This window comes from Mobula birostris, chromosome 2 (genome assembly GCF_030028105.1).
Source record: "Mobula birostris isolate sMobBir1 chromosome 2, sMobBir1.hap1, whole genome shotgun sequence".
Taxonomy (NCBI): Eukaryota; Metazoa; Chordata; class Chondrichthyes; order Myliobatiformes; family Myliobatidae; genus Mobula; species Mobula birostris.
The window spans coordinates 240100888-240124500 of record NC_092371.1 but is presented as its reverse complement, the minus strand read 5'-3'; the positions used below and the strand labels follow the sequence as shown (position 1 = coordinate 240124500).

At 44.2% G+C, this 23613-nt stretch overlaps 1 protein-coding gene across 2 annotated transcripts in view; it reads right to left on the bottom strand.

The window, feature by feature from the left end:
* scara5 (scavenger receptor class A, member 5 (putative)) overlaps positions 1 to 17115 on the bottom strand; it is a 186919-nt gene extending 169804 nt beyond the window's left edge. For both annotated transcript variants that reach the window (XM_072251637.1, XM_072251638.1), the window contains exon 1: positions 16886 to 17115. The gene's annotated coding sequence lies outside the window, so the exon portion shown is untranslated. The remainder of the gene's footprint in view (positions 1 to 16885) is intronic.
* Positions 17116 to 23613: the final 6498 nt, after the last annotated feature.

Here is a 23613-nt window from a genome sequence, read left to right as displayed (position 1 = left end):
CCTGGGGATTCTGCTACGGGGAGGCAACTTCTCAATCACCCAAGTTAAAGATGTGATTGCAGGGCGCCTCCTGGTAGCAGATGTCAAATACCGGGGCACTCCGCTCCGGCTGATCAACGTGTACGCCTCCCCCGTGCGGAGTGAGCGGCGGTCCGTCTTCGAGCAGCTCCCACAGCTGCTGGTGATGTCCCAGCCGGTCATTCTGGCCAGAGACTTCAACTGCACCATTGATGCGGCTGGAGGATCCGGCAGTGCCGACGGCAGGCTGGACAGTACCTCTAGACTTCTGATGGAAACGGTGAAGACAGCCAAGCTGCGCAACGCCTTTGGCACCCCCACAGGTGGAGCACAGCCGCAAGCCACCTGGACACGATTGGACGGCTCAGCCCGCTCCCGGATCGACTTCCTCTTCTTGTCTGAGTCCCTCACGGTCAGGTCCACCGACGTCACGCCAGTGTACTTCTCTGACCACTGCCTTCTGAGAGCCACCTGTCTCTTACGGGTGGACCAGAAGGCAGGCAGGGGGACATGGAAGCTGAACGTAAAGCTGCTGACCCCAGAGAACATCGAGGAATTAGAGAGGGAGTACACAGGTTGGAGAACCTTGAAAGCCTTCTTTGATTCCCCTGTTCACTGGTGGGAAGCCACCAAGGAGAACATCAAGAGGTTCTTCATCCGCAAGGGTATCCAGAAAGCAAGGCAGGAGCAGAGGGAACTGCGTAAACTCCAGACAGAGTTGCAGCAACTTCTCCTTCTGCAGTCAAAGGGGGTGGATGTCTTGCCACCGAATCCTCCAAGATCATCTTCCAATAAGGGTCCAAACCATGGAACAGGACAAGATGTGCTCACACTTCTTCTTCCAAAAGGTGCACAGGGGGAGCTCCGTGATCCACAACCTTAAGGAAGAGGACGGTTCAGTCGCGTCCTCGCAGACAGACATACTGAGGATCTGCAGGTCCTTCTATGCTAGTCTGTACGATGAAAAGGCTACAGAATCCACAGCCTCCCGCAACTTCCAGTCATCTTTCACGCAGGTCTTAGACGGCAGCAAGTGGGAGAGTCTGGATCAGCCACTGACCCTGGATGAGCTGACAGGCTCCATCCGTTCCTTTGGGTCGAATAGGACTCCCGGAAGCGACGGCTTACTAGCTGAGTTGTACTCAGCTCTGTGGAACTGGATGGGCCCAGACCTGCTGAAAGTGTACAATGCTATGCTTCTGGCCGGCTGCATGTCAGAGTCCATGGGGAAGGACATCATCACTCTCATCTACAAGCAGAAGGGGCAAAGGGAGGACATTAGGAATTGGAGGCCCATCTCTCTCCTGAATGTGGACTACAAGATCCTGTCCAAGGCTATCGCCAACAGGGTCGAGTCTGCTCTGGGACAGGTGATCCACCCGGAACAAACCTGTGCTGTACCGTGTAGGAAGATCTCGGACAGACTCGCGCTGCTGAGGGACACCATCGCCTACGTGCAGGACAGGGGGGTGGACGCCTGCCTGGTCAGCTTGGACCAGGAGAAAGCCTGCGACAGGACATCGCACACGTACGTGGCGGATGTGCTCTCCAAAATGGGATTTGGGGAGGGAATCCGGAATTGGATCAGAATGCTCTACACAGACATCCGTAGTGCAGTCCAGGTCAACGGGTGGGAAACAGACAGCTTCCCCATCAGGTCTGGAGTCAGGCAGGGCTGCCCCCTCTCCCCTGTCTTGTTTGTCTGCTGTATAGAGCCCTTTGCCGAGGCCATCAGGAGGGATGAGGGCATAAGAGGGGTGACGCTGTCAGGCAGTGGAGGGACCCAAGCCAAAACCTCCCTGACATCACCATCTTCTGCTCTGATCTGTGGTCAGTTCACAGGTTGATCAGCATCTGTGAACAGTTTGAGCTGGCGTCGGGGGCCAGGGTCAACCGCACGAAGAGCGAAGCTATGCTCTTCGGCAACTGGCCCGACCGATCCAGTGTCCCCTTCACCATCAGGTCTGACCACATGAAGGTGTTGGGGATCTGGTTCGGAGGGGCTGAGGCATGCAACAAGAACTAGCAGGAGCGGACTGCCAAGATGAAACAGAAACTGGGACTGTGGGGAGGGCACTCCCTGTCGATAACGGGCAAGAACCTGGTCATCAGGTGTGAGGTGCTTTCAGGGCTGCTGTACTTGGCGCAGGTGTGGCCCGTCCCCCGATCCTACAGCTCGGAAATCACCTGAGCTGTCTTCAGATTCGTCTGGGGATCCAAGATGGAGCGGGTGAGACGGACCATCATGCACAAGTCCCTGGACAAGGGGGGCAAAAATGTTCCCAATGTTGCCCTCACCCTGATGGCTAGCTTCGTGTGTGGCTGCATCAGGTTGCACGTGGAGCCCAGATATGTGGGCACCAAGTACCACTATGTGCCCAGGTTCTACCTGTCGCCCTGGCTACGAAGGATGGGTCTGGCCCCACTCCCACGCAACGCCCCAGTCAGCTGGTCGTTGCCGCCATACCTGTCCTTCGTAGAAAAGTTCTTCCAGGTCAACGCCTTTGACCACAGGACCATCAGGCAGTGGTCGGCACGTAATGTCCTGCAGGCACTGCAGGAGAAGGACGTGATGGACACAGTGGCGTGGTTCCCTGAGCAGACCGTCCAGATCATCTGGCAAAATGCCTCATCGCCAGACCTCACCAACAGGCACCAAGACCTCACCTGGCTGGCGGTGAGAGGGGCCCTCCCAGTCAGATCCCTCCTGTACGCCTGGAACGTCATCTCCGCACCCCACTGCCCACGGGAGGACTGCAGTGAGGAGGAGTCTGTGACTCAGCTCTTTGCACACTGTCATTTTGCAGAGAAGGTGTGGAGGAGGATGGACGGGCTAGTGTCACGTTTCATCCCCAGCAGCTGCGTAACAGAGGACTCTCTGATCTACGGGCTGTTCCGGGGGACACACAGAGACCAACATCCGGTGCTGCTGGCAGATCATCAACTCGGTGAAAGACGCTCTTTGGTCGGCCCGAAACTTGATGATCTGCCAGCACATGGAGATGTCCGTGAGAGAATGCTGCCGACTGGCACACTCTCGGCTGCAGGAGTACATGCTGAGGGACGCACTGAAATTTGGTGCAGCCACCGCAAGGGCCCGGTGGGGAAGGATCACAGTTTAAGGTTCTTCTCCCGCGGGAGTGGGAGGGGTCGGGTGGTGGGGAGTATACCCCCCAACAATGGTGTGGAACAACAGAGCGCCACGTGGGTGGCTAAAATTTGTGGAAATGTATAGAATGTAATAGTAATGTCTGGAAAGGATTGAGAGTCATTGAATGGTTTATTGTAAATAATTTTATTTTGAATAAAGTATATTTTGTTAAAAAAAATAAGTTACTAAGATTTATAATGTTTGACCAATCTGAATCAAGTAAATTATTCCAAGGTGGGTAATTTTTCAGAAGAATGAGAGGAGATCTTATAGAAACATATAAAATTATGGAAGGGATAGATAAGACAGAGGCAGGAAAGTTGTTTCCACTGGTGGGCGAGACTAGAACAAGGGGACTTAGCCTCAGGAGTCGGGGGAGTAGGTTTAGGATGGGGATGAGGAGAAACTGTTTTTCTCAGACAGTGGGGAATCTGTGGAATTCTCTGCCCAATGAACAGCGGAGGCTACCTCAGGATATATATTTAAAATGAGGATTTTTGCATAGCAGGGGAATTAAAGGTTATGGGGAAAATGCATGTAGATAGAGATGGGTCCATGGCCAGATCAGCCATGATCTTATTGAAGGATGGAGCAGGCTCGACGGGCCAGATGGCTCAATGCCAGTGAAAGACAGTAGCGTGCACAGCTAGTAGCTCTGCCGTCTGATAGCAGCAGAGATTGGGTTCCATCTTGACCTCTAGTACTGTCTGTGTAGAGTTCTGACCTTTGACTGGGTGGGTTTTTCCACCAGCTTCTTTCTACATCCCAATGCTACTCTCCCTTCCACAACACTTAAAAGGCACTCCTCCACCCTCCATTTGGAAAATCAGAACACCCCTCCATTTTTTCTGGGGCCAAAGTACAGGCAGAAGCTGAAAGAAGAGGCAGCTATAGTTAAAACCGTGCACTGTTGGTCCAACCAATCGGCCTCCATGCTGCAGAACTGCTTCGATGACGTTGACTGGAATGTCTTCCATGATGAGGATGTCTCTGAGTTCATAGATGGGGTCACGAGTTTCATCCGGAAGTGTATCGAGGATGTTGTCCTCCAGAAATTGGTTCAGGGTCTTCCTGAGTCAGAAATCCCTGATTTACAGTTCTGTGTAAGCAGAACTTACCACGCGAAACAGACCTTACATTGCTGGTAATCAACATGAACTGAAGAAATATAGCTACGATCTGCGCAAGGTCATCAAGGCAGCAAAACAACAATACAGAGACAAGATTTCGACTCAACTTTCCACCAACAACACATACAGCTTATGGCAAGGTCTGCACACCATCGCAGACTTAAAAGGTAAACGCAGTGGAGTTTCCAACATCAATGCCTTTCTCCCAATCTTTTTTACGCTTGGTTCGATGTCACCAGTACTGAGACCTGCAGATGATGCGGCCGGCAGCTTGATCATCTCTGAGGTCGAAGTACTCAGGTGTTTCCAACGAGTGGACAGTCGCAAGGCTGCAGGACCGGTCGGCATCCCAGGGCGGGTACTCAGCACATGTGCGGCACAACTGGCAGGTGTGTTTACGGACATTTTTAATCTCTCCCTCTCCTAGTGTGGAGTGCCTCCTGCTTCAAATTATCCACCATTGTCACTGTACCTAAAAAGACCAAGGTAACATGTCTGAATGACTGGTGTCCTGTCGCACTCACCTCAATAATAAGCAAATGTTTTGAGAGGCTGGTCAAGGACTACATTTGCAGCATTCTACCACCCACACTGGACTCCCTACAATTCTCCTACCGACACAACCGATCAACAGTTGACGCAATAGCCACAGCTCGATACACCACCATTACATACCTGGAGAAGAGAGATGCTTATCTGAGAATGCTGTTCTTGGACTACAGTTCAGTATTCAACACCATAATTCCCTCCAAGCTTGACAAGAAGCTCAGAGACCTCGGGCTTCACCCCGCCTTGTGTAGCTGGATCCTGTACTTCCTGTTGGATCGCTGGCAGGTGGTAAGAGTGGGCTCCCTCACCTCTGCCCCTCTGACCCTCAACACAGGTGCCCCTCGGGACTGTGTCCTAAGCCCCCTCCTTTGCTCTCTGTTACCCATGATTGTGTCTCCACCCACAGCTCCAATATGCTAATTAAATTTGCCGATGATACTAGACTGATTGACTTCATCTCAACTAATAATGAGGCAGCCTACGGAGAAGAAGTCATCATCCTGACACAGTAGTATCAAGAAAACAACCTCTCCCTCAATGTCGCAAAAACAAAGGAGCTGGTTGTGGACTACAGGAGGAATGGAAACTGACTAACCCCTAAAGACATCAATGGATCTGAAGTTGAGAAGGTGAACAGCTTTAAATCCCTTGGCACAAACATCACCGAGGACCTCATGTGGTCTGTACTAACCGGCTGTGCGGTGAAAAAGACACAACAGCACCTCTTCCACCACAGACGGTTGAAGAAGTTTGGTCTGGTCCCCTAAGTTCTAAGAACTTTCTACAGGGGCACAAGTGAGAGCATCCTGACTGGCTGCATCACTGCCTGGTATGGGAACTGTACTTCCCTCAATCGCAGGACTCTGCAGGGAGTGGTGCGGACAGCCCAGTGCATCTGTAGATGTGAACTTCCCACTATTCAGGACATTTACAAAGAAAGGTGTGTAAAAAGGGCCTGAAGAATCATTGGGGACCCAAGTTACCCCAACCACAAACTGCTCCAGCTGCTACCATCCGGGAAATGGTACCGCAGCATAAAAGCCGGGACCAACAGGCTCCGGGACAGCTTCTTCCACCAGGCCATCAGACTGATTAATTCATGCTGACACAACTGTATTTCTGTGTTATATTGACTGTTCTGTTGTATGTAATATTTATTATAAATTACTATATTTGCACATTGCCCATTTGAACTGAGATGCAATGCAAGGATTTTTAGTCCTCACGTATGTGAAGGATGTAAGTAAAAAGTCAATTCAATTCAATGATGTGCGGATTGGTAGGTTCAACGGTCACTGTAAGTTGGCCCGAGGATGTAGCTGAGTGGAAGAATCTCGAGGGCAATTGTGGAGAGAGTAAACAAGTCGATTAGTGTAGAGTGGGGCACTGAAGAATGCAGTAGAACAAAGGGATCTCGGAATACAGGTCCATAGTTCATTGAAAGTGACATCACTTCTTTTTTAGATTCAATTAAAGAAGATAGGTTGATGCCTTTTGAACAATTAATTGATAAATTTTCTCTCTCATACTCACACTTTCTGCAATACCTTCAAGTTAGACATTTTTTACAAAAATATTTAAGTAATTTTCCTTACATATTGGAGGCTGACCTGTTGGATACTATTATGAGTGTGAATCCTTCGATCAAGGGTTCTATTGGAAGAACTTATAATTTATTATTACAATGGGCTAGGTGTCCTTTATCTAAGATTAAACAGGATTGGGAAAAGGAACTCAATTTGACTTTTATGACGAAGGATTGGATGTGGATTTTGAAGTTGGTTAACTCTTCTTCAATTTGTGCTAGCCATTCATTGATTCAATTTAAGATTGTACATCGTTATCATTTGACGAAGGAGAGACTTTCTAAAATCTTTTCTAATGTTGATAGTCATTGTGATAGTTGTAAAACTGAGACAGCTACACTAACACATATGTTTTGGTCTTGTTCTATACTGGAACAGTTCTGGAAGTTGGTTTTTTCAACAATTTCTAAAGCACCTAAAATTAATCTACAACCTAATAAATTAACTGTGCTTTTTGGAATAATTCCTCAAAATATTCATGATATTTCTGTGTCTGACCAACATGTTATTGCATTTGTTACATTGATAGCTAGGAGGGCCATTTTGTTGAAGTGGAAGGACACATCAGCTCCCACTTTGTCACAATGGTTCTCTCAAATGATGCTATGTCTTAGTTTGGAGAAAATTAGAAGTTGAACCTTTGAACCTTTATTTGATTTTGAGAAAAGATGGGGCTCATTTGCTCGTTATTATCATTTGAGCTAATTGATAGTTCTTTTTCCACGATCTAATTGTAAATTTTTTAGTATATTTTCTTTTCTTGCTGGTGGTTTGATGTTTATTTTTAGAAGCTTTTTGTATGACGCATGACTCTGGGGTTGTACAACTAATGGGTTCTTTTTTTTCCCACTTCTTCTGCTTAGTAGGTTTTTTTTGTTATCATAAAAATTTTTTTCAATCTTTAAGATAATGACTTTTTTGAGACATTGTAAGTGTTGTTACTTCAATGTACTCACGTTATTTCTTCTGTATGATATAACAATAAAAAGATTTGAAAAGGAGAAAAAATGAAAGAAAGTGGCATCACAGGCCAGTAGTGTCACAAAGAAAGCTTTTGGCACATTGACGTTCATAAATCAAAGTATTGAGTGCAGGAGATGGGATGTTATATTGAAGTTGTATAAGACACTGGTGAGACCTAATTTGGAGTATTGTTTGCAGTTTTGGTCACCTACCAAAAGGAAAGATGTTAATAAGGTTGAAAGAGTACGGAGAAAATCTACAAGGATGTTGCCGGGTTCTGAAGCAGCTGAGTTATAGGGAAAGGCTGAATAGGTTAAGAATGTATTCTTTAGAACGTAGAAGGTTGAGGAAAGATTTGACAGAGGTATGCGAAATTATGAGAGGTACAGATAGTGTAAATACAAGCAGGCTATTTCCACTGAGGTTGGGTGGGACTACAATCTGAGGTCATGAGTTAAGGGTGAAAGGTGAGAAGTTTAAGGGAAACAGGGGAGGAAGCTTCTTCACTCAGTGGGTCATGAGAGTGTGGAACAAGCTACCAGCGCACATGGTGCACGCAAGCTCAATTTCATTAATTAAGAGAAGCTTGGATAGCTTACATGGGTTGTAGGGGTATGGAGGGCTATGGTCTGCGTGCAGGTCAATGGGAGCAGACAGCTTAAATAGTTCAGCACAGACTAGATGGGCCAAAGGGCCTGTTTTTGTGCTGTACTTTTCTATGACCCTGTGAATATTAGCAAGGAATGGATCATTTTCTTTCATCTGTTTATACTTTGGCTGCTTGGAAGTGCATCAAACTGAGGCAGCAGGGCCTGGGTCTGAGACCGAGTACTGAGCCAATGTCTGGCCAGTCCAAAGGTTCGGAAAAAAGGTTCAAAGGTTCATTTTAGTTTCAAAGTATGTATGCAAAATTCAGATAGCCATAAAATACATAAAACTATAGAAGGAGTTGAAATAAGACATGAATTCCACCCCCCCACCGCATGAAGTGAAGAAGAAACAAAAATTGCAAATGCCCCCAACCCCTCCCTCACACAAAAACTAACAGATCACCCTCATGGAGAAACAACGGTAAGAACCTCAAACCCCTAACCCCAGCCCACCTATCGGCAACAAGAAAGAATGGCCGAGAACGTGAAAGAAACACGGAACTGAAAGAAGCCAATATGAACTACCGTCCCATCCGTGAATCTCAGAATTTTGATAACATCTCTGAGAGCACTCTGAGGGCAGCTACAGACGGCTGTGGAGGCCAAGTCATTGGGTATACTTAAAGTGGAGATCGGTAGGTTCTTGATTAGTCAGGGCTTGAAAGGTTATTGGGAGAAAGCAGGAAAATGGAGTGAAATGGATCAACCATGATGAACTGGTGGAGCAAACTCAATGGGCCAAATGGCCTAATTCTGCTCCTATATCGCATAGTCTTATAGTCCAAGTTAATTGTACTGCTAACCTTACAAATCTCTAACTCTACAACTCTAATCTCTTGGGTGGCTCCCATTTCGTTCACCCCAATATTGACCACTGTGCCTTTGGACATTTTTTTACCTAACCATGTTTCCAACTGTGATAAGACTGCTGAACGGATCGTGACCCAGATCTGGGCCGTACCCTCCAAATATCCGGACCTGCCTCTCGGTTTCTTTTGCACGTACTTACTTCCCATTTTTCTATTTTCTATTTATGATTTATAATTTAAATTTTTAATATTTACTAATTTTAACTATTTTTAATATTTAATACTTGTAATCCAGGGAGTGTGAAGCGCAGAATCAAATATCGCTGTGATGATTGCACGTTCTAGTATCAATTGTTTGGCGACAATAAAGTATTAAGTAAAGTCACCACCAACTGCTGTTCCCTTAAGATTTCTACATAAACCTATTCTGTAACCTAATAAAATAGAACATTCTGGAAACATTCAGTGCATCGGAGAGCAACGACTGAAAGAAAAATAGATGTAACACTTTGGAGCAAAGACCTTTCATTTGAACTGACTTACAGTATAAAGGATCTTTGACCTGAATGGTAACCAAGTTTCTACAGATGCTGGGCTGAATGTTTCCAGCATTTTTTGGTTTAATTTCAGATTTCCAGCTCATGCAATTTTTCTGCAGCCAGATGGTTAATTGCCTGGCTAAGTGACAAGATTGATAACATTACAATTACTGTACAATGTAATCGAAACACACACAAAGTGCTGGAGGACCTCAGCAGGCCAGGTAGCATCTATGGACATGAATAAATAGGTGACTTGTCAGGCTGAGACCCTTCATCGGGAATTCGTGAGTCTTTATGAAGGGTCTCGATCAGAAATGTTGACTGTTTACTCATTTCCATAGATGCTGCCTAACCTGTGAGTTCCTCCAGCATTGTGTGTGTGTGTTGCTCTGGATTTCCAGCATCTGCAGAATATCTTGTATTAGTGTGATTGCGATTTGATGTTGCTGTTTAAAAAGATTAATAAAATGTACAGAAAAATCAGAATCAGGTTTATTATCACCGGCAGCAGCAGTTCAATGCAATACATAATATAGAAAAGAGAGAAAATAAATAAATAATTCAATGACAATATACATATATTGACTAGATTAAAAAATGTGCAAAAAACAGAAATACTGTATATTTTAAAAAGTGAGGTAGTGTCCAAGGGTTCAATGTCCATTTAGGAATCAGATGGCAGAGGGGAAGAAGCTGTTCCTGAATCGCTGAGTGTGTGCCTTCAGGCTTCTGTACCTCCTACCTGATGGTAACAGTGAGAAAAGGGCATGTCCTGGGTGCTGGAGGTCCTTGATAATGGATGCTGCCTTTCTGAGACACCGCTCCCTAAAGATGTCCTGGGTACTTTGTAGGCTAGTACCCAAGATGGAGCTGACTAGATTTACAACCTTCTGCAGCTTCTTTGGGTCCTGTGCAGTAGCCCCTCCATACCAGACAGTGATGCAGCCTGTCAGAATGCTCTCCACGGCACAGCTATAGAGGTTTTTGAGTGAATTTGTTGACATGCCAAATCTCTTCAAATTCATGATAAAGTATAGCCGCTGTTTTGCCTTCTTTAAAACTACATCAATATGTTGGGACCAGGTTAGATCCTCAGAGATCTTGTCACTCAGGAACTTGAAACTGCTCACTCTCTCCACTTCTGATCCCTCTATGAGGATTGGTATGTGTTCTTTCGTCTTATGCTTCCTGAAGTCCACAATCAGCTCTTTCATCTTACTGACGTTGAGTGCCAGGTTGTTGCTGCAACACCTCTCCACTAGTTGGCACATCTCACTCCTTTACACGCTCTTGTCACCACCTGAGATTCTACCAACAATGGTTGTATCGTCAGCAAAATTATAAATGGTATTTGAGCTATGCCTAGCCACACAGTCATATGTATACAGAGAGTAGAGCAGTGGGTTAAGCACACATCCTTGAGGTGCGCTAGTGTTGATTGTCAGCGAGGAGGATATGTTATCACCAATCTGCACAGGTTGTGGTCCTCCGGTTAGTAAGTCGAGGATCCAGTTGCAGAGGGAGGTACAGAGGCCCAGGTTCTGCAACTTCTCAACCAGGATTGCGAGAATGATGGTATTAAATGCTGAGCTATAGTCGATGAACAACATCCTGACATAGGTGTTTGTGTTGTCCAGGTGGCCTAAAGTCATATGGAGAGCTATTGAGATTGCGTCTGCTGTTGACCTATTGTGGTGATAGGAAAATTGCAATGGGTCCAGGTCCTTGCTGAGACAGAAGTTCAGCCTAGTCATGACCAGCCTCTCAAAGCATTTCATCACTGTTGATGTGAGTGCTACTGGGTGATAGTCATTAAGCTCACATTATTATTTTTAGGCACTGGTATAATTGTTGCCTTTTTGAAGCAAATGGGAACTTCCCCCTGTAGCAGTGAAAGGTTGAAAATGTCCTTGAATTCTCCCGCTAGTTGGTTGGCACAGGTTTTCAGAGCCTTACCAGATACTCCATCGGGCCCTTCTGCCTTGCAATATAAGTCTCACAATATTTCAATATTCTCTTTATTTGATAAATATATAAAGTGAATATATTTTCAGAAGAATTGAATTTTAACAACTACATCTTAATTTTGGAGACAAGTTCTCTTTTTCTCATGGTCTATTTGCTGAAGAGCCAGTTCAGTACTCCATTAGGTCAAATTCCATCCAAACACTCAAGCATAGCATGAGTGAAAATACCATATAAACAGTCAAATTTTTCACTTTGTTATTTCCTGCAATCTATGTTTTTGTAACAATTTCATTTGAGATCATAAAACCATAAGACTTAGGAGCAGAATTAGGTCATTTAGCCCATCAGTCTGTCAAATATTCTATCACAGCTGATATATATCCCCCTCAATCCCCCTCCTCCCCATAACCTTTGACACTCTTACTAATCAAGAAAGTATGAAACTCTGCTTTAAATATACCCCATGACATTACCCCCACAGCTGCCTGTGATAATGAATCTCACAGATTCTCTACCCTCTTGCCAAAGAAATTCTCTGCTCTAAATGGATATGCCTCAATTCTGAGGCTATGCCCTCTGTTCCTAGACTCCTCCTTCCTCCACCGTAGGAAACATCCTCTCCACATCCACTCTATCGAGGGCTTTCAATGAGAATCCCCCTCCCCCATTCTTCTAATCTCCAGCAAGTACACAGTGCCATCAAGTGCTCCTCATAGGTTAACTCTTTTTTTCCTGGGATCATTCTCCTGAACCTTCTCTGGATCCCCTCCAATGCCAGTATATCCTTTCTTAGATAAGGGGCCCTAATTTTCTTGCAATACTCCAAATGTGATCTGACCAATGCCTTATAAAGCCTCAGCAGAATTACATTGTCGTTTTTATATTCTACTCCTCTTGAAAAGAAAGCTCACATTGCACTTACTTCCTCACCAAAGTTCAAAGTTCAAATGCAACACAGTTTATTTATTATCAAAGTATGTATACTATGAGATTCGCCTTCTTACAGGCAGCCACAAAGCAATGAAACCCAATAGAACCCATTAAAAAAAGACCGTCAAACACCCAATGGGCAGAGAAAACAAAAATTGTGCAGACAATAGAAGTAAGCAAGAGACATTCAGAACGGAAGTTCACAAAAGTAAGTGTGCAGCTGTTGAGCCAGTCGTCACTGCAGCTGGTCCAGTAGCCCATTAGTTACAGGTCACAGACTCAGTTCAATGCAGACACAAGTAAACCTCGTGGGCAGTGAGATGGCCTAGCCCGTCCCTCACCTCCGACCCCCACACCCTGACCTTTCCAATCTGACAGCCAAATCGACCTGCCATTTTGTCGACAGCCATTACAAGAACATAACTGCAAGGTGTAAACCTGTTATTAAACACAGAGGTAGGACTGCTAATGATGTTAAAAATAATGCCAAAGATTATAGCTAATGGAGGAGAAGATGGCCGCGCGATGCAGCGCGCGTGGCCACTCCGGTGGTGATGTCTGTTGTTTGTCAAGTAGGGGACCGTGCACAATTCTGATTTGATGGAGACAGATGTGAGAGTACGGAGGAACATCTGGAGAAACTTCTGAAATGCCTGCTTTGCTGCCACTGCTACTGTGTGGTCCGGAATCTCCAGAGGAGAAGGCCTCGAATCCTCGGCTTTGCTTGTTTCGGCGGCCGGGGAGAGGTTGAAGGTGCTTGGCAGAGGATGGCGCTCGGGAGGCTGTATCGGAGGGACTGGTCGGAGGCTCGAAGTTTTCGGATGGACTCAGTGTCGGCTGTGGTCGGCTGCTTCCAAGGCATCGGCAGTTGTCGGTGCCTGGAGGTTTATGGCAGGGAGTTTCTCCCTTTTGCCGCCTGCTATCGGGGACTCGGGAGTGGATCGACTCGGGACTTTGAGACTTTTTTTTACCGTGCCCATGGTCTGTTCTTTATTAAATTATGGTATTGCTTTGCACTGCTGTAACTATATGTTATAATTATGTGGTTCTGTCAGTGTTAGTCTTTGGTTCGTCCTTTTTTTTATGATTTCACTCTGGAGGAACATTGTATCATTTCTTAATGCATGTATGCATTTCCAAATGATAATAAACAAGGACTGAGTGTCCTCATAATCTAATCTAATGACTGACAGCATGGTAGTGTGGTGGTTAGCACAGCATTTTACAGTTCAGGTGACACAGGTTCAATTCCCGTCGCTGCCTGTAAGGACGCAAACACGAGGAAATCTGCAGATGCTGGAAATTCAAGCAACACACACAAAAAATGCTGGTGGAATGCAGCAGGCTAGACTGCATCCATAGGAAGAAGCACAGTCAACGTTTCGGGCTGAGACCCTTCGACAGGACTAACTGAAAGAAGAGATAGTCAGAGATTTGAAAGTGGGAGGGGAAGGGGGAGATCCGAAACAATAGGAGAAGACAGGAGGGGGAGGGATGGAGCTAAGAGCTGGAAAGTTGATTGGCAAAAGGGATACGAGGCTGGAGAAGGGAGAGGATCATGGGACGGGAAGCCTAGGGAGAAAGAAAGTGGGGGGGGGGAACCCAGAGGAAGATGGGGTGTGCTTCTTCCTATGGATGCTGTCTGGCCTGCTGCGTCCCACCAGCATTTTGCGTGTGTGCTGCCTGTAAGGAGTTTGTATGTTCTCCCTGTAACTGCATGGGTTTCCTCTGGGTGCTCTGGTTTCCTCCCACAGTCCAAAGACATACCAAATAGGTAAATTAAGGCTGCACGGTAGCGTAAGTGTTTAGCACATGCTTTACAGTACCAGTGACCCAGGTTCAATTCCCGCAGCTGTCGGTAAAGAGTTTGCACGCTCTCTCCGTGACCATGTGGGTTTCCTCCGGGTGCTCCAGTTTTCTCCCACAGTCCAAAGGCCTACCGGTTGGGTTGGTAGTCATTGTAACTTGTCCGGTGATTAGGTTAGGATGAAATCAGGGGATTTGGGTGCCATGACTCGAATGGCCAAACTGGCCGATTCTGCACTGTATCTTAATAAGTAACTAAATGAAGTATTTTACACAAGAATATTTTGCTCTGTTTTCCCACATAAGGGAAGGTGTCATTTTGCAGTGTTACATGTTCTTATAAAAACAGTACCTGCCAGTTAAAATGCAGCTGACTTGTAAAGTAACACAGTGGGAGAGGGCTCACGCCAGTCCCTACAGCAAAGAACATCTGCTTCATGTCAGTCCTTACCCCAGCCATTGACTTGAAAGAGCGTTACTCGCGCCAGGCTGAATGAAGCACAGCTTATTTCAAATATTTGTCCAAATAACAGTGGTGTGCCTTCAGCTGAGGGTTTCTCTCAGCCTATTATCCACTGGGAGTGAAGTAAAAGGAAAATGTGGTGAGAGAGTTCAGAGAAATGTTTACTCCTGCTAAATGTGCTCTTCTTCCAAACTTAGCAAGTATCTCTGTTCTCCAGAGACGGCTTGGGCCACAGCAAAGATACTCCCCCCATCCCCCAGCTACTTTTCGTGAAGGCTTAGAGCCACCAGTTGGTCTCGGCAGTCAAGAGACTTGGATATGCTCTTTGATAATAGAGTGATTATCTTGCCACTTAGTTGGTAGATTGCGACTTTTTTTGTGTGTATTTTCCCCTTGAAGCGTTGAGAGAAACACATTTGTGGTCTTTAATGATTTAAAGATGTGTGGTTAGAGGCAGGAGTATGGTTGGATTCTGGGCATAGACCATGAAGTACTACAGCCTCGAAAGCTTCTATTCTTCAACACCCCCTTCCCCACACACCCCAACAAAAACTATCACTCCTGAGTGCGTAAACAACCAGGATCAGATTGCTTTTCCTTCACAGACATTTACAGGTCTGTGTTTAATGGAGTACGATTAAAGAAGGCAAACAGTGAATTAATCAAACTGACTAAAGAAATACATCAGCTTTATCTGTCACGTATACATTGAAACACAAAGTGAAGTGCGTCATTTTGTGTCAGATCAAATCAGTAAGGACTATGCTGGGCAGCCTACAAGTGTCCCATGTTTCCGTGCACCAACAGAGCATGCTCACAATTCACAAAGGTCTTGGACTGTGGGAGGCGATCAGAGCTCCCGGAGGAAACCCATGTGGTCACGGGGAGAACGCACAAATTCTTTACAGGCAGCGGCGGGAGCTGAACCTGGGTCGCCTGCACCGTAGAGCGTTGTGCTAACCACTACCCTACCATGCTGCCCCAAGGTCACTGGTGTTGAAATAATGTGACGTGTTACTCCCACATATTGCATTAATCCACAACCACCTACACCCCTCTAGACCATTGGAAACATCCTCAATTTCCTTAATGTTTTTAACTATTATCTATGTTTGGCATGCACCAAACTGTGTATGATGCTGTAACATAGTCATTGTTCACTCTCTATACTCCACTTTTCCTGGCTCTGCCTTGCTTTCAATATTCTCTGTCTGCGGCATTTTCTGATGCTAGGCCATTTACCTTACCGAGGGCAGCAGAGTGGCGTAGCAGTTTAGCGCAGCACTTTACAGTGCCGGCGATCAGTGATACCAGCTCTAATTCCACCACTGCCTGTAAGGAGTTTAAGTGTTTGACCCATGCCCAAGTGCATTTCCTCTGTGTGGTCCCTTTTCCTCCCACATTTCAAAGACTTATTTGTTAGAGTTGGTAAATGGTGGGCATACCACGTTGGCACTGGAAGTGCAGTGATAGTTGCATACTGCCCCCAGCATATTCCCCGGACTGTGTTGGTTATTGACACAAACGACGCATTTCACTGTGTGTTTCAATGTACACGTGGAAAGTAACCTTTAATTCACTTATAATGCTAATTCTAATCTTCTCTGTCTACAGAAGACACCTGACTGTTGACGGACTCCAACATTTCACCCTTTAAAACTATTCTTACTTATTTTATCCCAGCTCAAAATGCGACAAAGTACAGCATTTAATTGAAATTAGCTACTGATCACACCTTAGGACTAAGAAATCGGCTCTGGTCGCTCATTATTTTATCAGTGTTTATGAAGATTTCACATGCACTCACTCAAATGATCAATTTTCTCTTTCAGTATGTTTCTTATTTTGTTAAAGCAAGCAGCATTGAAAACTTGTCAACCATATTTTAAATATTGTTGAAGTAACGGAAGGGAATCCTTACCCCCAGGTTGCACAGATCAATAACACCCCTGTGTAGAGCTTTCACCCAGCACTACGACTCCATCAAGGAAACAACTTTTACACCAACGGAAGGATAGACTTTTGTAGCTCAGTCTTCAGAACTTGACATAAGTATAATTTCCCTGCTGGGATGCACAAAATTCCTCAAAAATGCCTTCAAGGCAACCTATGCTTTTATTGAATTCAAAAATTCTTAAAGTACCTTTTAGTTAATATTATCATATTTTCCAAGAGAAAGAAGCTGATTCTTTTGCCCTTCATTAGCCCTGTAACAACATAACTTCTTACGCAATAATCAAAGTTTAGTTATTAATTTCCAGTCTTATTGCTCATATTAAAAACACAGCACAGTGGTAGTTGTAAAATTGGAATGGCTTACCTTTCTGTTAAAAAATCCTTGTTTTCTCCTTGTTAAACCAGAGTTGCGTCATTTAAACAGAAGTTAGTGCTAAAATCATCAGGCTGATTCACATAATTTTATAGTGCAACAATTTTATTTTCCATTCCACAAGGTGCCTTGATCCTGGTCTGGTGTCAAACACAGCGCATGATCTTGCTAGAGCATTGTACCAGTGTTGTCACACTGTAACGGTTCAGTTCTTAATCCAAAAAAACTCTTCCTGGAAAGGAAATTGTGGAATAATGGGAGGTGGAAGAGATTGAAGGGAGGAGACAGAATCTGAACCAGGCCTGAGTTCCAAGTGTTCTGCAACTTAAGATGTTGTTATTCCTATGAATGTTAAAGCATCTGTACATCTGACTGGGAAGTGCACTGGTGCTCCCTGCTGATGCTGTTTGTCATGGACATTTGATCATCATATTAAATAGCAATTGAAATAATACTAAGTTCAGGCATGGACAGAACAAAATGCTGCTGCTTCTCTCTTTCTGGAATGTCGACGTTAACTAGCTTTCGGAGCATTCTATTAAATACAGGCTGTAATGTTAACCCCGCAGATTATCATCTGGCTATAAATGCCATTTAACATGCTGCTGATTTCCTCATGTCTGAGGGTTGCTAGGAATCACTTCTGTGATACATACAATCCCCACACGTTGTTAGGGCAGCTTTCCTTGTTGCTTCTTCTCCTGTAGCCTGAGGCAACTTGTTTCTGCCTTGAACTTCCAGTGTCTGTTTTATTTTTTCTTTATTTTTCTTTCTTACCATTTCCAGTCATAAATTATGCAATGGACATCTGGTAACGTGAAGACAGCAGGTGATCATAAAGCATATTTTTATTGTGATATTAAAATAGTTCTCCTTGGCTAATCATGGGTGATGTACAATATTACTGTGATTTGTATGATGGTTTACTGTTTTGTTTACTATCATTTACAACATAAAACATAGAAGATTACATTACAGCTCAGTACAGGCCCTTCGGCCCATGATGTTGTGCCAACCTTTTAATCTACCTTAAGATCATCTCTAACCCTTCCCTCCGACATGAGAGGAGATTTGATAGAGTTATACAAAATTATGGGGGATATAGCTAGGATAAAATGCAAGCAGGCTTTTCCCGCTGAGGTTGGGTGTGATTATATCCAGAGGTCATGGGTTAAGGGTGAAAGGTGCAAATTTTAAAGAGAACATGAGGGGAAACTTCTTCACCCAGAGGATTGTGAGAGTATCAAACAAGCTGCCAGAGCAAGTGGTGCATGTGAGCTCGATTTCAACATTTAAGAGAAGTTTGGATAGGTACATGGATAGTAAGAATATGGAGAGCTATGGTCCCAATGCAGATCGATGGGAGTAGGCAGTTTAACTGGTTTCAGCATGAACTAGAAGGGCCAAAGGGCCTGTTTCTATTTTCCTATGACTTTATAACCCTCTATTTTTCAATCATCCACATGTATTGCATGTTTAATATTTCAGTGATATTTGAGCAATATTGTAAATATATTGTTTAATTAAGCATTCTTTATTGCTTATATAATTCATTATGGTTATATGTAAAATATGTGAATTGCATAACATCATGACACTACCATGTGCACCTCACTTAAGATAAAACACAAAGTCAGATGCACATTTCAAACTCCTGCGTCTTCCTTTGAATTAGTTCTATGTTTTAAAGATACAAGTCAATGTATCTAAGATTTTCTTAAATTGCCCTAGTGTATCTGCCTCTACCACCACCCCTGGCAGGGCGTTCCATGCACCCACCGCACTTTGCATAAAGACCTTGATTCTGACAGCCCCTATACATTCTTCCAATCACCTTAAAATTATGCCCCCTCATATTAGCCATATCCATTCTAGCTGTCCACTCGATCTATGCCTCTTATCATCTTTTTACCATCTACATTTTCACTGAATGTCTGTCCTGCATGGAATATCATAAAACATAGAACATAGAATAGTACAGCACAGTACAGGCCCTTCGGGCCACATTGTTGTGCCAAACCTCAAACCCTGCCTCCCATATAACCCCCCCACTTTAAATTCCTCCATATACCTGTCTAGTAGTCTCTTAAACTTCACTAGTGTATCTGCCTCCACCACAGACTCAGGCAGTGCATTCCACGCACAAACCACTCTGTGAGTAAAAAACCTTCCTCTAATATCCCCCTTGAACTTCCCACCCCTTACCTTAAAGCAATGTCCTCTTGTATTGAGCAGTGGTGCCCTGGGGAAGAGGCGCTGGCTATCCACTCTATCTATTCCTCTTAGTATCCTTCAGTTGAATGCAGGGAGCATCCCCTAATGTCCACCAATTGTGGCCATTTTTATCAGAATCCATTCCTTGACTTTCCCTTAAGGACGATTCTCTAAGGCAAATCCAAGGAACTGACCCACTACTAAATTATGGTTGGCCACCACTGATGGTGGTGTGTGGGAATCTCAGGGTTTATATGTATTGGCGCAAGGAAGTTGCAACATCGACAAACCTTCAGTAAAGGTCTCACATAGATTGTTACTCTCATATCCAGCCCTCTCGAGAATTTGAAACTTAAACTCCCAGTTCAACGTAGCTTAGAATCACTTGAGATTAGATGTAGGAAAAAGTGGGCAGTAAGTTTAAAGTGCTAATCGTTCTCCTTTGAAGCAGGCTAGTGGAGAATTGGAGAAGATGAAGTATAATATGAATGTGTATTACATTGTGTGACGACATGCCAACATGCTATGTCACATTTCTGAATGCAATTGTTTCACTCAGTTTGAATTGATGTGGATGCACCAGGATTGGTTGCAAGTTCAGATCACCGGCATCACATACCACACGCCCATTTTGCATTCCCTTGACTTCATGCATGTTGAACGACCTATTAGTGTGGCACGGTGAATAGCAGTTAGCGCAATCACTTTAGAAAGCCAGTTGTGGTTCGCCGATTGTGGTTCGAATCCCGGCACCGTCTGCAAAGACGCATGGTTAGGGCTCGGGCCTGTAAGCTGTGGTCATGCTATGTTGGCGCCAAAGTGTGGTGATGCAAGGCGACCCATGGCTACCCTCGCAGATTTGATTTGATATGATTTCACTGTAGGTTTTTTGTACATGTGACAAATAAAGCTAATACATAGAGGATTATAAAAGTCAGCAATGAGCGGTTTATCCAGAAGCAAATGCAAAGTAAACCACATGAGCTTCATCGGCTTTGGAACTGGGTGAATTCCGTTACACATCTTGCAGCACTACCCTTTGGTGTCAGTGGTAAATCCATATACCTAGCTGTCCTTGAGAGGGCAGTTGTGAGATACTTTATTTGAAGTGCTATAAATCTTATGGTGAAAGTTTTCCCTCAGCTCTGGAAGCAGTGACATGCTCCAGGATTTTATATCTTTCTAAAGCACAATAAAGAAAGAGCCAGTTGTAAGCAAAGTCATCGACTTCTGAAAGTTTCTGAACAAATCCAGGAAGATGTGGCCAATCAGGGTATCTTTTTGCCATGTTTAACAAACAATAAGCTCAACATCAAAGACTTAGTGAATTATAGAATAATAAGGCATCTGTTAGTCTTGCGAGACCATGGATCTGTGCCTGGAAAGTCTTCACTCTCCAGGGCGCAGGCCTGGGCAAGGTTGTATGGAAGACCAGCAGTTGCCCATGCTGCAAGTCTCCCCTCTCCACAACACCAATGTTGTCCAAGGGAAGGGCATTAGGACCCATACAGCTTGGCACCAGTGTCGTCACTATGTGGTTAAGTGCCTTGCTCAAGGACACAACACGCTGCCTCGGCTGGGGCTTGAACTCACGACCTTCAGGTCGCTAGTCCAATGCCTTAACCACTTGGCCACATGCCCACACGAATTATAGAATAGAGTCATAGAAAAGTACAGAACAGAAACAGGCCCTTCGACCCATCTAGTCCATGCCAAGCCCATTATGTGCCACATCTCACTATGGAATTGGTCACCACACAAGCTGACTTTCAGCTGCATTTCTTGCTCAATCAATTTCTGTCTTGTACTTTCTGCGCTAACAGATCACCCTGTCATCGCCCTGTGCAATACCCATATACCCTGTTTACCAACAATGATGTACCTATACTTCAAACACAGTGATTTGTTAAAGCATTATTGATCATTGAGCGACAACCTGGCCCTCAACATCAGGAAGACCAAACAGCTGACTGCGGACTTCAGGAAGGGTAAGAGGAGGGAACACAAACCAGTTCTCATAGAGGGATCAGAAGTGGAGAGAATAAGCAGTTTTATGTACCTGGGTGTCAATATCTCGGAGGACCCAACATACCGATGCAGGGAAGACATTTCATTCAGAGCTTGAGGAGATTTGGTACGTCACTTAAAACACTTGCAGGTTCAAATTTCTACTGACAGCATTCTAACTGACCATATCACCACTTGTTGGCGGGGCTCGGGGGCTACTGTACAGGATCGGAGTAAGCTGCAAAGTGTTGTAAAATTAAGTCAGCTACATCATTCAAAGATTCAAGGTAAATTTATTATCAAAGAATGTATAAATTATACAACCTTGAAATTTGTTTGCCTACAGACAAGGAACCCGAAAGAATTCAATTAAAGAAAAAGACCAAATCCCAACGCCAACAGAGAAAGAGAACAAAAAACCAAAGCAAATCATGCAAACAATAGAAGCAAGCAACAACAACACCATTCCGAACCAAAGTGAGTCCTTAGGACCAAATCCCTGGAGCAGCCGAAAGTAGGCCCAAAGCCTGGGTATTCAGTTCATCATATTAGCGGGGAAATTGCTGCAACGCTCACAGACATGAAGCACAGCAGCCAGGGACAGTCTCTCAGCCCTAGTGTCATGGAAAGAGGAGCCCCCAGACTATCCGGGCTGGCGTTTAAATCGTCCAAGCCTTGCATTAGGACCCAGTCCTGCTGCAGCATGTCACTCCAGGCCTAGATTTCACTGCCAGAGAAGCCGTCCTCCAGCATGGACACTAGCCTCTGTGGTATTCAGGACATCTGTGAGGAGCATGCCTCAAGGAGGCAGCATCCATCATTAAGGACCCTCACCACCCAGGACATACCTTGTTCTCGTTGTTACCATCAGGAAGGAGGTGCCCCTTAATTATTCAGGAACAGCTTCTTTCCCTCTGCCATCTGATTTCTGAATGGACTTTGAACCCAAGAAGAATACCTCACTACTTTTCATTTCTATTTTTATACTACATTTATATTTATTTAGCTACACACACACTAAATAATTCACAGTTTTTTCTCTGTATTATTGTGTATTGCATCGTACTGCTGCTGCAAAGTTAACAAATTTCATGACATATGCATGTGATATTAAACCTGATTCTGATTTGTGACATTAACGTTAACAATGCCAATAATATTGATATTTTATACTACAAACACCAGAAGCATAAACTAAACTGCTTTGGAATGCATCAAGGAAATGCTACATGTTTTTCTTATTAATAAGCAACATCAATAAACAAAAATTCCCCATTTCTCTTGCTGTTATCATATGTAAATATGTATTTCAAAAAGTAATTTTGTTAAGCATGCAAAATATGCTAGTCCTGTCTCCCAAATTCCTTCACTTTTGGATTCCAAATGATATTTTCTGCTCAAACTAATGAAGTCAGGAATTTCAACCCCTTTGGACTTAATCCTGAGATTTACAAGGAACTGCAGGTACTGCCTGAACACTACGCCAGTAAACATTTTCTAAGTTCATTCCAGTGCAAAAGAGGATTTCACTTATAACTTTTATAACGGAGTTAATCCATTCCATGCACATTCCAATATAATGGTGGTAGTATAAATGCACTTTAATTGAATCAGTGTGTGTGTGGTTAGGGAGAAAAGGCAGCTCAGAGTAATTGAGCTACAGCTGGGTAAAATGTACTGAAAAGAAAAACGTTAGCCAAGCCTCACAAAAACTGACTTAATTTAACTCCTTTGTTACCCGAATGCATTTTGCTTTCATTTCAATTAGAGTACAACAAATCCGCGCTTGTTCTCTAGTGCCAGTGAAGGGTCTTACCTCAGCCGTGATATTGTGTGCTGTAGCTTCCTTTAGCAGAGCCGCTCTTCAATCATCGGTTATCGTTTCAAAGACAAAATTTTGCAAAATCACAGAAGATAACAGATAAGGATCCCACTCTGTGCGCTGGACAATTCCTTCCATATAAACCCCTTTCTGGCCAATGCCGTAGAGCTTTTGTTAACTCTACTACATTTAATTAAAGGCAGGCTTGTTAAAATACATCTGGGAAATATGATGTTGATTCAGTCTATAATGTGAATGTTTGCCCTTTGGCCATGGAATGAATGAATTTCACTAAAGTTATTATCTCTTAGGCAGCAGGTGCTTAGATTCCTAGTGCGAAGCAAAAGTAGACTTTTGTTGTCTGGTCTGATTTTAATTCCAATTCAATAATTTGAGCCTTTGTTCTTGGAATGAGCCTGCGTATATCCAAGAGAGCCTTGCTGTAACGAACTGGAAAAAAAACACCACTGTCCCAACACCAGCAGCTTTTATCCTCTCCCAAAGAGAGCAGAATCTTCAACTTCTGTTTTGAATGACTAAGCACATCTGAGAAAAAAAGGAAGTGACATCTTCACCTCTTTCATCTGGAATGTCGAAGTGTAACCTCAAAGGCAAGTTGGGAGGTGGGCAAAACGGCAAAGAAAACAAAAGACACCATAGTGTATAATAACATGAC